Source organism: Thermobia domestica, chromosome 1 (genome assembly GCF_964235325.1).
Source record: "Thermobia domestica chromosome 1, izTheDome1.hap1.1, whole genome shotgun sequence".
NCBI lineage: Eukaryota > Metazoa > Arthropoda > Insecta > Zygentoma > Lepismatidae > Thermobia > Thermobia domestica.
The window spans coordinates 262,371,722-262,388,978 of NC_137454.1; positions in this window are offsets into that span (position 1 = coordinate 262,371,722).

The window sequence follows — 17,257 nt, forward strand, 5'->3', positions numbered from 1 at the left end:
AAAAGAGGGCCATTTCAAAACTTTGGTCACTTCAATCACCAGTAGTGTGACATCTTAAAATTCGAATTCTAACTAGTTTAGAATTTTCCCTATTTTTTTGTAGATTTTTGTACCATCAAGATAGCTGAAATTCGAATTTGAAAACGTCTCACTACAGATAATTTCAGTGGCCAAATTTTAAATGACCGTCCCTGGTTTATTTCAATGGTACAGAATTTATTCTTGGTGGTACTAAAATGTTTAAAAATTCGACACAATTCTGAGCTAATTAAAATTCGAATTTTAAGATGTCGCAGTACAGGTGATTGAAGTGGCCGAAATTTTGAAATGGTCCTCCCTCGTTTATTTGAATGGTACAAATTTTTTTCTTGGGTGAACAAAAAAGGACAAAATTCTGAACTAGTTAAAATTCGAATTTGAAGATGTCGCACTACAACTAAATGGACCCAGATTTATCTTTTGGCATTCCTATACTGCCACAAGAATACACAATTTCAAATCCACACACACACACAACAGTAACAACTTTAACTTCTGAGATTGATGACGGAAATTTTGTTGTGGGTGATTTGACACCGTTATTTATATCATCTTTCAAAAAGGTGACAGTCACGCATCATTGCCGGGAGGATGAATCACTCACCCTTTTGTTATTCTTTCACATGACCTTGGAAGATATTCTAAACCGACAACAATCAACCATTTTAAGTTCTTGAGTCTAATTTATATTAGAAACATGAAATTCCATTTATGAGGAAAGTTGTTGGACGTTAAAAATTATCAATTTGGTTGTTCCTTTAGATATGCATTTATATGCAGTAACGACATAAACATGCACTAACCTCCGAAATATGCAAATATATGCACTATAAAACTCTGTTATTTTACCCCAAAACACCTGAAACGAATTTCTGTTTAAAGAGCATATCAATATCACGTCAGGAAAAAAACATGCAAATATGCAAAAATCCGAAGCCTAATTATTATATATTATTTTTTCCTGACGAATTGTTTCTAAAGTGAGCTCCGGGGGTCAAGAATAACGTCTGCCTCAATATTATGAAGTGAAAAATTTTGAGTGCGATAATTGTATGAATTTAGATGACAACTGTCGATGATCATTAGAAAGTGAGTATGGGAGAACTATGAAATAAAGTAAACAGACACGCGTCATTTTGTTATAAAATTACATGGCGAACGCATTTTATCTTATCCCAAACAGTTATAGTCTCATATATACGGTTAGAAGAGCACTCTTATTGATCAAATTAAAACGATCTCGATTTATCGCTTTACAAATGACGTCTCCTTCATCGCGTCCGTGGCGAAGTCGGAAAAATACCGGCACAGTAATCATAAAGTTGGTTGTTCGAGCCTCCTCCGGGGTACTTTTTTAGTGTCTTACAAGTAAACCTTACGTTTGGGTGAATCGAGTTGCTGACTGAAACACATATGAGAAAGTAGTACTAAATGTGTTCAGTATTTCAGTGAAGTTTTAGGTGCGAAGGTCCAGGGGTTTAGGAGATACAGCTACCAGAACATCACATGGAAGTACAGAATAGTCTTCATACAGGTAGAGGTAAAAGCTCTGTAAGACCTCTTGTAACGACAAAAGGTGACTAACAAATATATGGGTACATATTAGGACTAGGGGGAAGTCATATAGTAAGGGTATACCTGACGGCGACCATCTTGAAATCCGCCATTTTGAATTAAGGTTAAGTTTTTAAAATATGAATAGTGTCATGTGATACATGATTTAAGGCGCAAATTTAATCAGAAGAACAATAGTGACGTTAATTTTGATTTACGCGCAATTGGTAAAAAGTTACAGGGAAATTAAATATTGTTGCAGCATATGTATTAGTCCTTTACCCCACCTTGTAAATTTTGTGTTCATGATAATAATTAAATAACAAGCAGGTGGATAAATATTAGGTCTATGGTAAGAGTTGCCTTGATGGCGGCCATGTTCAAATCCGCCATTTTGAATCAGACAAAAGTTTTAAACAAAACGCAAAACATTGACATCTAGCAATAGTACAGTGAGGACAAGAGCGAGCGAGAAATAGATGTGAACAGGATACAAGAAAAACAACCAAATGGCGTGCAAGTACAGCATCAAACAACTAACATTGTAACGCCACCATTGTATTTCTGATTAACTTCTAGCCCGGAGTCATATATTGCATTACTCTATTCCCATTTAATTTTGTACTGGTTAATGATAAAGCAAAAATGGTTATACCGTTGGATTTATAGTAAAATTTGCTATTAATAAGGCGTCACTGATATGCGTTTTGTCTGATTCAAAATGGCGGATTTGAACATGGCCGCCATCAAGGCAACTCTTACCATAGACCTAATATTTATCCACCTGCTTGTTATTTAATTATTATCATGAACACAAAATTTACAAGGTGGGGTAAAGGACTAATACATATGCTGCAACAATATTTAATTTCCCTGTAACTTTTTACCAATTGCGCGTAAATCAAAATTAACGTCACTATTGTTCTTCTGATTAAATTTGCGCCTTAAATCATGTATCACATGACACTATTCATATTTTAAAAACTTAACCTTAATTCAAAATGGCGGATTTCAAAATGGTCGCCGTCAGGTATACCCTTACTATATGACTTCCCCCTAGTCCTAATATGTACCCATATATTTGTTAGTCACCTTTTGTCATTACAAGAGGTCTTACAGAGCTTTTACCTCTACCTGTATGAAGACTATTCTGTACTTCCATGTGATGTTCTGGTAGCTGTATCTCCTAAACCCCTGGAGCTTTGCACCTAAAACTTCACTGAAATACTGACCACATTTAGTACTACTTTCTCACATGTGTCTCAGTCAGCAACTCGATTCACCCAAACGTAAGGTTTACTTGTTAGACTCACCTTAATGTAATAAAATCACACATAGGGGCGCGGTGGCTCAGTGGTAGAGCGTTCACCTCCGGTGTTTGGGGTCCCAGGTTCGATCCCAGCTCACGCCGTGTGGACTTTGTGGTGAACAAACATCGTGCTCGTGGGTTTTCTCGGGGTTGTCCCGTTTCCTCCCACTTTCTTCATTCCACCATTTCACTCATCATCACCGTCTCCTTTAGCCTAACCGGTATAAGCGTGGGACGTAAAACTTAACGATTTCATTTTCCCCTAACACAGAGAATTGTAAATAAAGTATTTCGAGTTCGTGAGCGTGAATGGCGAGGAGAGTTATATGATTTGCTGTTTAGTAACACATTGCATTGCAAATAGTGGTAGGCAACATTAGTGGTAAGTAAAATAATAATAATAATAATAATAATAGGTGTTGTTTGTGGCAAGGCAATATCTTCCTGAATTCTTCTTCAAACGTAATGATTGTAACGCCATATCTCCCTTACAAACAAAATATTAGCAATTTATATCGAGAGAGCGGGAAATGGTACAGTGATGGCAGCAACGTTGGACAGTATGCACTCATAGTACTCAGAAAAATAAGCGATTTCAATTAAAAAAGAACGAAAAGTCATAATCATGGGGCCACGTCAGAGCCCTCTTTAGGCAAAATGTCGGTAACTTATACCGAGGGAACAGGAGGTGATAGTGGGATGGGACTAACGTTGGACACCGTAGACCCATAAAGCGCATCGAAAAAAATTAGGAAGGGGGGCACCAGTCAGCCTTACTTATTTCCACATGATAATATAAAATTATATTGTGCGAAATACACACACGAGCTAGTAATATTTCATATTATTATTATTATTATTATTATTATTATTATTAACAGCGTCTTCTCATTACGTGTGCATGTTTGACATGAAACCAAAGGGAAGATCCATCATTCGTAGAAAGAATAAGAATAGCCAGTTCCTTTAACTGTGAAGGACAGCGAAAAATATGAAAAGAATGACTACCTGTAGCGAAAATAAACCATACTTTTAAAATAAAAATCAAGCCAAGATAGATTCGAACTGCATGGACGGCGCGAAAAGCCAGTGCTAAGTCCACTTTTGTTTTTTTTAACTGACTCACCGAACGTGTTTCAGTAACTTACTTATTGCTAATTTTACTTGCTTCACTCATTTAACTTGCTTTTTCCAATAACTTATAACGACAGGGACACGAACGCAAAAACATCGATGACAGTTAAAAATAATAAAAGCTCACCCACCAGGAAACGAACCCTTGACTCCGTACACCAAAGGTGCACGTGCTAGCCAGTAGACCAGCTGGGAGGGCACCCTCACCCATTGTGTCGTTAGGGATTACGACCACTGTATTACCAGCTATCACCAGTGGCGGGGATTGGACGTTAAAAGTTGGGGGGCAAGACTTGACGGGAGGTTGTATAACTAATAGGATACTATCTTTTTTTTGTTAAAATACCGTATATCATATTTCATATTTTATTAAGTAAATTGATAAGACCAACGCAAGTATGTACTAGCCCTTTCTACTCTTAAACAGAGATTTGATTCCATGCTCTTGAACGTCTTAAAATTCAAAGCGGCTGATTAATATATTGAATCCTTATAAGAAGTGAAAGTGTGCTGAAATTGTTCTGTTGCAATAGGTTAATTTTTGGGTTATTTTCCGTGGCAATTAAAACGCAATTTCTGCAGCTTTCTTAACTCCACGGGAGGATAACCATCACGTACTCACGCAACGGCGAATATTTTTCAACGTACTCACGCACAATTTTTTTCTATAAACATACATACACACAAAAACTTTACATTTCCAAATTAAACTATATACACAAATGGGTTACACCAAAAAAGTGTGGGGGGGCAACTGCCCCCCCTAATCGCCGCCCATGGCTATCACTTCTGTGGGTTTATACTATGATCACATATTCCTTCTTTGCTGGAAGAGTTAAACTTACATTTTATGTAATACATGAGGTATTTAGACCTACATGCTCGACATATAATGCAATAAAAGGGTCATGCTGGGAATAAGAAAAGAACATTCCTTGGACAAAACGGAAACTATTGGCATCAGAAATATTTATCTACGAGGCATGCCCAGTAGTATAATTCAGAATAGTTACTGTTTAGTTCAGGAAACGAAGAAAGGGGTATAGATAGCAAACATGTCGCGTCAACGAGATCGACCAGAGTTGACAGAGGTGGAAGCAGATGTGTAGTAGTACAACTTGGTTAAATTGATAACTCGTTCTGTATTCTGTAGTAGATCGTATCACAACTTTACGGGAGAGCAGAGAAAGACTTACTAACCATATCATATAGAAAGCTTTACTAACCCGATCATATAGACACAAATGGATGTAACTGTGAGTACTACAACTTGGATTTAACGAAAGCCGTTTAAATATTCAGTGGTTTGCAGGGTTGTATAAGACACAAAAAGATAAGACACAATACAATTCTTCATACAGCTTCCAGTAGCTAGATACATGCAATTTCTGGTTAGATACTGAAACTGCTGTCGGATTTTAATATATGACGTACTGTAGGATACAAAATGCTTTACATTACTTGTTTGTTTGTAGACAGCTACTAGTTTAGTGTTCTGAAAGGTTGTGTGTAAACTAGGAATGGCCAATTCCGGAATTTTTACTTTCCGGACTCCCGAAAGTAAAACCGGACAAATTTCAGAATTCGCAAAATTCCAGAATTCTGAAAAATCCGATTTTGGAAATTCCGAAATTCGGAAAAATCCGGAATTTTTCCGAATTCCTGGATTTTTCTGAATTTCGGAATTTTATAAATACCGGATTCTTTCCGAGTTCCGGAATTTTTCTGAATTCCGGAATTTTACCGAATTTCATAATTTTCCGAAATCCGGAAAGTGAAACTTCCGCTACCGGAAAATGAATTTCTCTTGGTTAATCTGTAACGTAGCGGACATGGGTCTTTGTCCAAGTAATGGCGTCTGCTTTGAAACAAATGCAAAGTGTGAGAATTAAATCTGTCTATCTGTAGTTTCGTGTCGAGAAAAAAACAAGCTTGTGAACCAAAGGTTTAAAAACAACACGAGTTATTAATATAAAGTTTGCCGAAGATTAATCACAAAAGAAATACGAAAGACGTTTTGAATCGAAGAAATTTAACATACAAGCTTGTAAGCGGAGGCACAGAAACCTAACGTAACTAGACTAAAGACGAATCGTTTATCGCGTAGCGATTGCGGTTCAGTGATCAAGGTGCTTGTTCGAATCCACGTCCCACTTTTTTTTTTTTTTTTTTGGATTTTTGATGGCGATTGATCTACGATAACATACGTTTTATTATATTCAGATATTTGAATACTCGGATGTTTCAATATTTGAACTATCAAATCTTCAGGAATAATAATAGTAATAATAATAATAAACTAATAATAATAATTATTATCTCGTAGAAGATTAAAAGCTAGGAGCTAATTATCGCTCAGGTCATACCATTACAAGGAGAAACGTGACATATGGAAAGAATATTTTAGTTTTGTTTAATGTTGCCCTCGAGAAGAGGAATTTCTCATCTCGTTTCTAAACCAAACAAAATAACATGAGAATTAATATTTCACATTCGAGACGGGACAAGGCTAACTTAAATTACCGTCTCGCTTTAGAGACGAGAATCGAGACGAGACGAAAAGTATCGTAAACATGTCTTGCCTTGTCTCGATTCTCGAAATAGTGTATGTTCATTCTTTAAGTAACAATTGCTCTGTAGACTGAATCTCTTAGGCTATTTCGTTACTTTGTACCTCAGAGCTCATTGAATTGTGGTCTGTATAGGTATTTTTGTAGCAATGCTTTTATATTTACCTCTGCATATCCTAAAAAATAGTTTATTATATACCTTAATGTTGCGTCATATTCAGTTATTTTTATTACAGTTATTTACCTTAAAACATACAGTAGAATACTTTCTACCTGAAACTTTAATGGAACGATCTAGTTTAAAATCTTGGTAGTTGCAGAGGTGCGTCTTGAAGGTACGGAAATCCTTCCCCGAAATCTCTACTTTTAAGTAAGTTTTGCCAAATTTTAGGGCAAGTTTAAAACTTATTATTATTATTATTATTATTATTATTATTATTATTATTATTATTATTATTATTATTATTATTATTATTATTATTATTATTATCACTGAAGTGTTGTGAATTGAATGGTTTACCCTGTTTACCCAGCTCCTGCGTAGTAGGCATTGTGCTGAACAAAAAACGTGTGTGTAAGTTTGCTCCGGTTTCCGCTTCCTCCCACTTTCTTTATTGCAAAATTTCTTCCATTCTCATCATAGACGTCTTCTGTAGCTCAGCCGGCATAACCATTACTTAAAAGCAAAGTTTCTTAGGGCTCTTGTGAGTTCAGTAGCCCTACTTTCTACGTGAAATTTGCCTGGAAACATTCCTTTTAAGATTTAGCTAGTTGCAAGAAAATATGCAGAGGGTATGTCCTGATGATCCTGACACTTCTTTCCAATCCCGACGATTTTGTAGCCCTACTTTCTATATGTCCTACTTCTTCCGTGTTTGTAGGTCTTTCTTAATTTAAATTTGAATTCTCTGGACTATAGTACTTTATCATGACTGAAATCAGTGTTTCATCGTTAATAAAATATTGGAATCCTAAACGCGTGCAATTTGCTACATAGACGAGTGTTTCTTGACTCTTACTTAACACAGCAGTCTTAGGGTAGTGGCTTCATCATTCGTTTGGAAACTTAGGTGTCCGCGGATCGATTCCTTGTGAAGAAATAAAGAAATTTCTTTTATCATTTTCAATGTTGATATTTCTGACGTACATTACCATGAAAAATAGTCAATTTCTCTCGTCTTACAAGTTAGAGTTGAAACGACTTCCTTCACAGGGGAAAATCTGACAACATGACGTTACATTCTACAATCTCGATTCGTACTCTGAAAGCTTGGCATGTTTACCAAACAATTCATGAATACATAAAGTATGAGTCGTAAATGTGTCTGAGACGTTATTGTATCATTGTGGAGTTGTTTCTAAATTCTTGCACTCTTACTACAAATAATAATAATAATCTCGTTCGCCATTTCCAATATGTTCCATATATCTGCTGAGCCAAAATCTGTAAATAGGAACTATTCTTTCTTATATTTGTATGCATATTTTGTTAAAATATAAATATAACGCATACATAATCCAAAGTCTTTTACCCAAAGAAAGGGCGTTACTATGTATCGTGATGAAGACAAATTCTACTTAATTTCTGTTAAGTCATCCGAAGGTTCGATTGTCGTATTTCCCAGCAGCAGACACCTTCTTTTCCCCTTCTTTTCCTTCCAAAGTATTTCTTATAAGGCAATTTATGCTTATAGAGAGTCCAAAAAATTTCTTTTCATTTTTCTTAACTTCAGTATGCTTATTTGCATTTTAATAGGACGTAATATTGAGGTCTCAAATATTCAGTAATAATAATAATAATAATAATAATAATAATCATAATAATAATAATAATATCAAAAGTCTTAAAATTGCCCTAAAATTTGGCAAAACGTACTTAAAAGTAGAGACTTCGGGGAAAGGGTTCCGTACCTTAAAGACACATCTCTGCAACTACCAAAATTTTAAACCGGAGCGTTCCACTGAAGTTTCATGTAGAAAGTACTCTTCTGTATGTTTAAAGGAAAATAACTGTAATAAAAATAACTCAATATCACGCAACAGTAAGGTATATAATAAACTAATTTTTAGGATATGCAGAGGTAAATATAAAAGCATTGCTACAAAAATACCTATACAGACCACAATTCAATGAGCTCTGAGGTACAAAGTAATGAAATAGCCTAAGAGATTCAGTCTACAGAGCAATTGTTACTTAAAGAATGAACATACACTATTTCGAGAATCGAGACAAGGCAAGACATGTTTACGATACTTTTCGTCTCGTCTCGATTCTCGTCTCTAAAGCGAGACGGTAATTTAAGTTAGCCTTGTCCCGCCTCGAATGTAAAATGTTAATTCTCGTTATTTTGTTTGGTTTAGAAACAAGATGAGAAATTCCTCTTCTCGTGAGCAACGTTAAACAAAATCGAAATATTCTTTCCATATGTCACGTTTCTCCTTGTAATGGTATGACCTGAGCGATAATTAGCTCCTAGCTTTTAATCTTCTACGAGATAATAATAATTATTATTAGTTTATTATTATTATTATTATTATTATTATTATTATTATTATTATTATTATTATTATTATTATTATTATTATTATTATTATTATTATTATTATTATTATTATTCCTGAAAATTTGATAGTTCAAATATTGAAACATCCGAGTATTCAAATATCTGAATATAATAAAACGTATGTTATCGTAGATCAATCGCCATCAAAAATCTTAAAGTAAAAGAAAAAATGTGCGACGTGGATTCGAACAAGCACCTTGGCCACCGAACCGCGATCGCTACGCGGTAAACGATTCGTCTTTAGTCTGGTTACGTTAGGTTTCTGTGCCTCCGCCTGCAAACTTGTATGTTATATTTCTTCGATTCAAAATGTATTTCGTACTTCTTTTATGATGATATAAGTGAATAATCTTCAGCAGAGTTTATATTAATAACTTGAGTTGTTGTTAAACCGTTGGTTCACAAGTTTGTTTTTTCTCCACACGAAACTACAGATATGACAGATTGAATTCTCATGCTCTCCATTTCTTTCAAAGCAGTTGCCATTACCTGGTCAAAGACTTATTTCCGCTACGATACATATTAACCAAAATTAATTCATTTTTCGGAAGCAGAACTTTCACTTTCCGGATTTCGGAAAATTATGGAATTCAGTTAAACTCCGGAATTCAGAAAAATTCCGGAACTAATAATTCCGGAACTAATAATTTTTCGAATTCCGGAATGTTAACGAAATCAGAAATTCTAAATTCTGGATTTTTCCGAATTCCTGAATTATTCCAAAATCGGATTTTTCCTAATTCCGGAATTTGTCTGGCTTTACTTTCGGGAGTCCGGAAAGTAAAAATTCCGGAATTGGCAATCTCTAGTTTACACACAAACTTGCAGAACACTAAGCTAATAGCTGTCTACAAACAAACAAGTAACGCAATGCATTTTAAATCCTGCAATACGTCATGTATTAAAATCCGAGAGCAGTTTCAGTATCTAACCAGAAATTGCATGTATCTAGCAACTGCAAGTTGAGGTATGAAGAATTGTATTGTGTCTTATCTTTTTGTGTCTTATACAACCCTGCAAACCACTGAATGTCTAAACGGTTTTCGTTAAATCCAAGTTGTAGTATTCACAGTTACATCCATTTGTGTCTATATGATCGGGTTAGTAAAGGTTTCTATATGATATGGTTAGTAAGTCTTTCTCTGTTCTCCCGTAAAGTTTTGATACGATCTACTACAAGATACAGAACGAGTTATCAATTTAACCAAGTAGTTTTATTACTACACATCTACTTCCGCCTCTGTCAACTCTGGTCGATCTCGTTGACGTGACATGTTTGCTATCTATACCCCTTTCTTCGTTTACTGAACTAAACAGTAACTATTCTGAATTATACTACTGCGCATGCCTCGTAGATAAATATTTCTGATGTCAATAGTTTCCGTTTTGTCCAAGGAATGTTCTTTTCTTATTCCCAGCATGACCCGTTTATTACATTATATGACGAGCATGTAGGTCTAAATACCTCATGTATAACATAGAATGTAGGTTTAACTCTTCCAGCAAAGAAGGAACATGTGATCATAGCTCCATATGATTTTTAACTGTCCTCGTTGTTTCTGTGTTCGTGTCCCTGTCATTATAAGTTATTAGAAAAAGCAAGTTAAATGGGTCAAGCAAGTAAAATTAGCAATAAGTAAGTTACTGAAATACGTTCGGTGAGTCAGTTTAAAAACCAAAAGTGGATTTAGCACTGGCTTTTCGCGCCGTCCATGCAACTCGAATCTATCTTGGCTTGATTTTTTATCCATTTGAGAGAAAGTATGGTTTATTTTCGCTACAGGTAGTCATTCTTTTCATATTTTTCGTTATATATATACTAGCGTTATATATATACAGATAGCTAGATAGATAGATACACACACACACACACACACACACACACAGAGAGAGAGAGAGAGAGAGAGAGGGAGAGAGAGAGAAATCCCTTCTCCCTTCTCGCACCTGTGCTGCGTCAGAGCTATACCGGGCTTCTTTGCAAAACGTATTGACCAGCCTAACCAAAACACAAACCTCTTAGTAGTTAATGTAGATACATGGTCGAGAGGTTTAAGGCATATAGTGATTGTATTTTTAATAACCATGACTATGGGTTTCGAACTCCTCCACTTCCATGTTTTCTTTACTTTCTGCAGCTATGTCGGAACGTTCAATTTTTATTCTTTACTAATTGCAATTTGCGTTTACATTCAAAATAAGAGGAATTTTGGTGGCATTTGTTCGGATATTCTTCTCTTTCGAAATGAAGATAAGAATAAAAGCAATACGCAAAGACAAAATGTATTATTAGTACTAAACATTACCAATAATAATTGCTACGAAAGACTAAATACGACCTCTTTTACCATCTCTCATGAGCTGTATGTATTATTAACAAAAGTTTTTAAAAATATCCTTGCCGGGGATTCGAACTGGTGTCCTTTGCATTTGTAAGTCAGCACCTTAACCACTACACCCAGACCATGGCTTGTAAATGTTTAGTTGTCGTTGTGTATTTTTTTGTGTGTTTTATATTCCCACTTCGACAATTTTTACTCTTTTTCTCCGTTTAGTGGCTGTTTCTGGCTTTCGCTTTCGGTGCCGTCCTTTATTTACAATATGCACTATTCGTATTCACAGTTTGTTCCCCTGTGCAATGTATTATTCAGATTAGACTTTTCTTCTTGCCCCTCCGTAAGCATTTGATTGATTTAATTCACATACTCTCCATGCATGGAGCGCAGGAATGCAAGACTCAAAAAACAGCTGTATATTTACTTTCCTGACAGATAATACAAATTGTTAATAGTGATCGAAATTACAATAGGGATCGCTAGTCACGAGAATGATCCTCTTTAAGATGTCACTTCACCTTTCTACTTAGAAGAAGGGCGAAACAAAATACATTACTGTTATCAGCTAACAAATCTTTATATTCCATTTCTTGTCATGAAATGATAATTTTATCTGTAAATCCGTAAACGTAAGAATATTATTACGTTCATGTGTAAACCTAAGAAACATTTGACATACTCTATATCAGTGGTGTCCAATTATAATGAGCCTGAGGGCCATAACCGTCTTTGCTAACAAGGTGAAGGGCCGCAGCTAATAATAATAATAATAATAATAATAATAATAATAATAATAATAATAATAATAATAATTATTATTATTATTATTATTATTATTATTATACTACAAAAGAAAAATATAAAAATGTATTTGAAATATTACATTCAATGTGATAAATGAGGGTGACTAGGAGAGTTTACAAGGGCTAGGATATCTACATCCAATCCTGTTGTTGCGAGCTGCAGAAAATGTAAAAGAAAAGAATCTCCAAGGCAGCTTCTGAAGCGGTTCTTCACAATTTTCATGGTGAATTGGTATGGTTGGTTTGGTTTGGTTAATTGAAGTAATCGTTTTTTCAGCAACGATGCCTTGCCTATAGCGGGTTACATGCACAGGACCGACACGGCATACGATCGACACGGCATAGGATCGACACGGCGTAGGATCGACACGGCATAGGATCGACACGGCGTAGGATCGACACGGCATAGGATCGACACGGCACAGAACCGAAACGGCACAGGATCGACACGGCATAGGATCGACAGCAGAACTTTCATACGATCGAAATAATAAAAAATACATTATTTTATAATTACGCAATATTAAGTAACAATTATTTTCTCAAGGATATATAGGAGAGAACCGTCATACGATCGAAACGGCATAGGAACGAAACGGCGTAGGATCGACACGGCATAGGATCGACACGGCACAGGGCCGACACGGCATAGGACCGAAACGGCACAGGATCGACACGGCACAGGACCGAAACGGCATAGGATCGACACGGCACAGGATCGACACGGCACAGGATCGACACTCTGTAGGGTGGTCAACACTTTCTGAAAATATCAATATCGCATATCCCTCACCTTGAATTTGTGGATATAAAAAATTGTAAGGATAAATAATTCTAAATGGTCTATTTTTTAAAAAATTATGTATATATATATATATATATATATATATATATATATATATATATATATATATATATATATATATATATATATATATATATATATATATATATATATATATATATATATATACAAATTGTATAAAAATATTGTGCGTAATATATCCATGCCGTAATAAATACACCTTTAATTTTGTGATATTAAAAAAATACGCTAAATAACTCCAATAGTTGATTCGAGGTTTTCAATACCGAATAAATAATATTATTTGTCTGATATTTTTATAATGCTGTAATTTTTTATGTATACTAAGTTGAAGTATGTACATGTAACTGCAATTTTAAAACTGTAGGCTTAGAATTTGCGTTTGGATTTTTTTTTTTTAAGCGAAGCAATGCACCTATGTTAAGTTACCTCCTTTCAAATTTCGAATTGAAATCGGAAGCCAATCGTTTGTTTTTCGTTTGTTATTGACTTTTTTGAAGAAAAATAGTAAAAATCGTATCTTTCTTAAAACATAAAGAGATGTTTACAAAATAAAGTTGGTATATGGCCAAATTTACCCTTGTTCCTCCACTTAAAATTTTGATTGAAAATCAAAATCAATTGTTTGATATGCGTATGCTACTAATTATTTTGAAAAAGAATAGTCTGTTTCGAAAAACATAAAGAGTCTTTTCAAGAGAAATGGGTGATGGAATTTCATATTGGCTCCACTTTAAAGTCTCGAATCAAAACCGAAGCCAAGCGTTTCTTATTGGTTGATTTTAAGAGCAAATCGCTTGTTTCGAAAAAATAGAGAAAGAGATTTACAAAATAAATTTAGAATGTGATCAAATTCAATCTGATTCCTTTACTTACAAATTTCGATTCAAGACCAAAATCAATCGTTTGATATGGATTTGTTGTTGCTTGTTTGGAAGAAAAGTAATTTGATTCGAAAAACATAAGAATATAATTAAGAAATAATGTTGATGAAGGTGATTTGTTTCGGGGCGGTTTGCTTATTTTGAAGAAAAAATAACTTGTTTCAAAACAACCAGTAAAATATATCTATTTCCAGGATACATTTGGTGGTCAACTTCATACTGTTTTTTCTGCTTTTAAATATCGATTCAATACTCAAGCTAATAACATGTTTTCCTTTCTTATTGATTGGTTTGAAGAGGAAATAGTTTGTTTTGAAAATTATTAAGAGTCATTTACAAAATAAGGTTGGGTGGGCCAACTTTTTGGTGGTATTTCAAATTTCGATTTAAAATCAAACTCAATCATTTATTTTTCGTTCGTTATTGATTGTTTTGAAGAAAAACTAAGAACCATTAAAGAAATTTTTATAGTAAAGGTGGTCACCTTCACAGGGTTCCTGCACTTCAAATTTCGTTCAAAGCATAAAACGGTTAAAATAATAAGAGAAACACAATCAGTACTCTACGCAAATGTTTAGGGGGTTCAGGGGCTTTAGGAACACAAGTTTATAAAATATATCAAGTGTTTATATATATAAACGTGCTAATATGATAAACGTGCTTAATTTTGCATAATACCTTGCTCAAGGGGGGTTTCAAAGTCCTTAATCCCTTTACTTCAGTACGCCACTAAACATCAATTATAAGTCATTCGTTATCCAAATTGTACTTCTTGTACTGATTCAATCCTTAATTTTAAAGTTCAAAATTATATGAGCACTTATTATGCTATTGGAAAAGAGCACATATTTTACGACAGTGCAAGGTAGTTTCTTGTTTTAACAATTGAAAGAAAGGAAAACACCAATAAAAGTAATAATAATACCTGACACGAATTCCGATAGTAAATCATATTTTATTATCTTATTTGAAACTTTGAGAAAATTGAAGCTCTACACCGAATACAAATTGGATAATAAGCAATGCTTTATAATTGCTTGATAAATTTCAAATTGAGAACAAAGAGAGTGATACTGTTTAAAAGAAAGATTGGATAAAAACAAGAATTTTAGGAATGATCTAAAAAATGGATCAAAGTATTATGATCTTGGCTAATATTAATTTTTGGATCAGTTACCATAAAATATTCGAACGGTCTCTAAATCGAGTTTTCTCCAGATATGTAGTTTTCCAGGTATAAGGAGTACAAGAAAAATTTCGATTAATTAAATATTTTGGATTTTTTTTATAACGGGCCACAAAATTTTTGGACGGTCCCTAAATCGACTTTTCATATTTTTTACGCAATAAGCATATCTCACTGAGTTAAGTGATATCTTGGGTTGGGTTACACTATATGTAGTTCTCCATATATAAGACATACAATAAAATTATTGATTGAATGAAATATATTGGACTTTTTGGATCAGGGGCTACAAACGTTTGGACGGTCCCTAAATCAAGGTTTCGTATTACTTTCGGAATAAGCACATCATGCTGAGTTAAGTGATAGTTTTGGTTTGGCTGCACTATATGTAGTTCTTCAGATGTAAGACGTACAAGATTTTTTTTTTTTATTGAATGAAATATATTAGATTTTTTGGATCAAGGGCAACAGAATTTTTGAATGGCCTCTAAATCGAGCTTTCGTTTTATTCAGGCACTAAGCACATCATACTGAGTTCAGTCATAGTTTAGGTTTGGGTACACTATATGTTGTTCTCCAGATATAAAGCCTACAAGAAATTTATTGTCTGAAATATATTGGATCTTTTGATCCAATAATAGTCCTTCATCCTCCATTTATACATTAAGAAGTAACAGTATAACGTGTACATTACGTGATACACTTTGTATTTTATGGTGTGATGTTTAATAATAAATTATTAACAGAATACCCGTTCTTCGCACGGGGAGAATAGTTTCATTTTGAGCATAAAGGGCAATGGAATCTGAGTATGGATTTAAACTGCATCGGGAGTGTTACTGTTCGTCTGAGTGACTCCAAATACTATTTCATCGACACTAATATCGGTATTATTTTTTATCATTATATATATAGTGTGTAACTTCATTAATGTAATGAACGTCTGGATGTGATTCCTGGACTCGGAAGAAGAATTTAAATGAAACGAAGTCTTTAGCTTATCATAATTATAACTTCTATGCCAATAGTAACGGATGATCAATCAACGGCTTCCTGTTCAACTTAAGAGTGTGTAAAAATGAGAAAAAAATAACTTTGATCCAGAGTAGGTTTATAACGACTGTGCATAAGACAGTCAGGGGCAAAAGATCATGTACGATGAACTAGAGTATAAGGGATTCTTCACATAACAACAGTGATTCCCACAAATTATGTGAATATAATTTGAGCCAAAGTAAGCTAGATTAAAAGATTTCCTCCCCGTAATGCGTAAATTCGTGGAAGATAATAACTACGAGTACAGAAGGAATGAAACTCGACGATACTCAAGGTTTTGCGCGTGTTGCACAAGGAAAGAAAGAAATACAATTTCAAATTATCGATTTATTCTGTTTCGGAGAAGGTAGGATAACTGAAATACTCACAAGTAAACCTTACGTTTGGGTGAATCAAGTTGCTGACTGAGACACATATGAGAAAGTAGTACTAAATGTGGTCAGTATTTCAGTGAAATTTTAGGTGCGAAGCTCCAGGGGTTTAGGAGATACAGCTACCAGAACATCACATGGAAGTACAGAATAGTCTTCATACAGTTGGAGGTAAAAGCTCTGTAAGACCTCTTGTAACGACAAAAGGTGAATAATAAATATATGGGTACATATTAGGACTAGGGGGAAGTCATATAGTAAGGGTATACCTGACGACGGCCATCTTGAAATCCGCCATTTTGAATTAAGATTAAGTTTTTAAAATAGGAATAAGGTCATGTGATACATGATTTAAGGCGCAAATTTAATCAGAAGAACAATGGTGACGTTAATTTTGATTTACGCGCAATTGCTAAAAAGTTACAGGGAAATTAAATATTGTTGCTGCATATGTATTAGTCCTTTACCCCACCTTGTAAATTTTGTGTTAATGATAATAATTAAATAAAAAGCAGTTGGATAAATATTAGGTCTACGGTAAGAGTTGCCTTGATGGCGGCCATGTTCAAATCCGCCATTTTGAATCAGACAAAAGTTTTAAACAAAACGCATAACAGTGACACCTTAT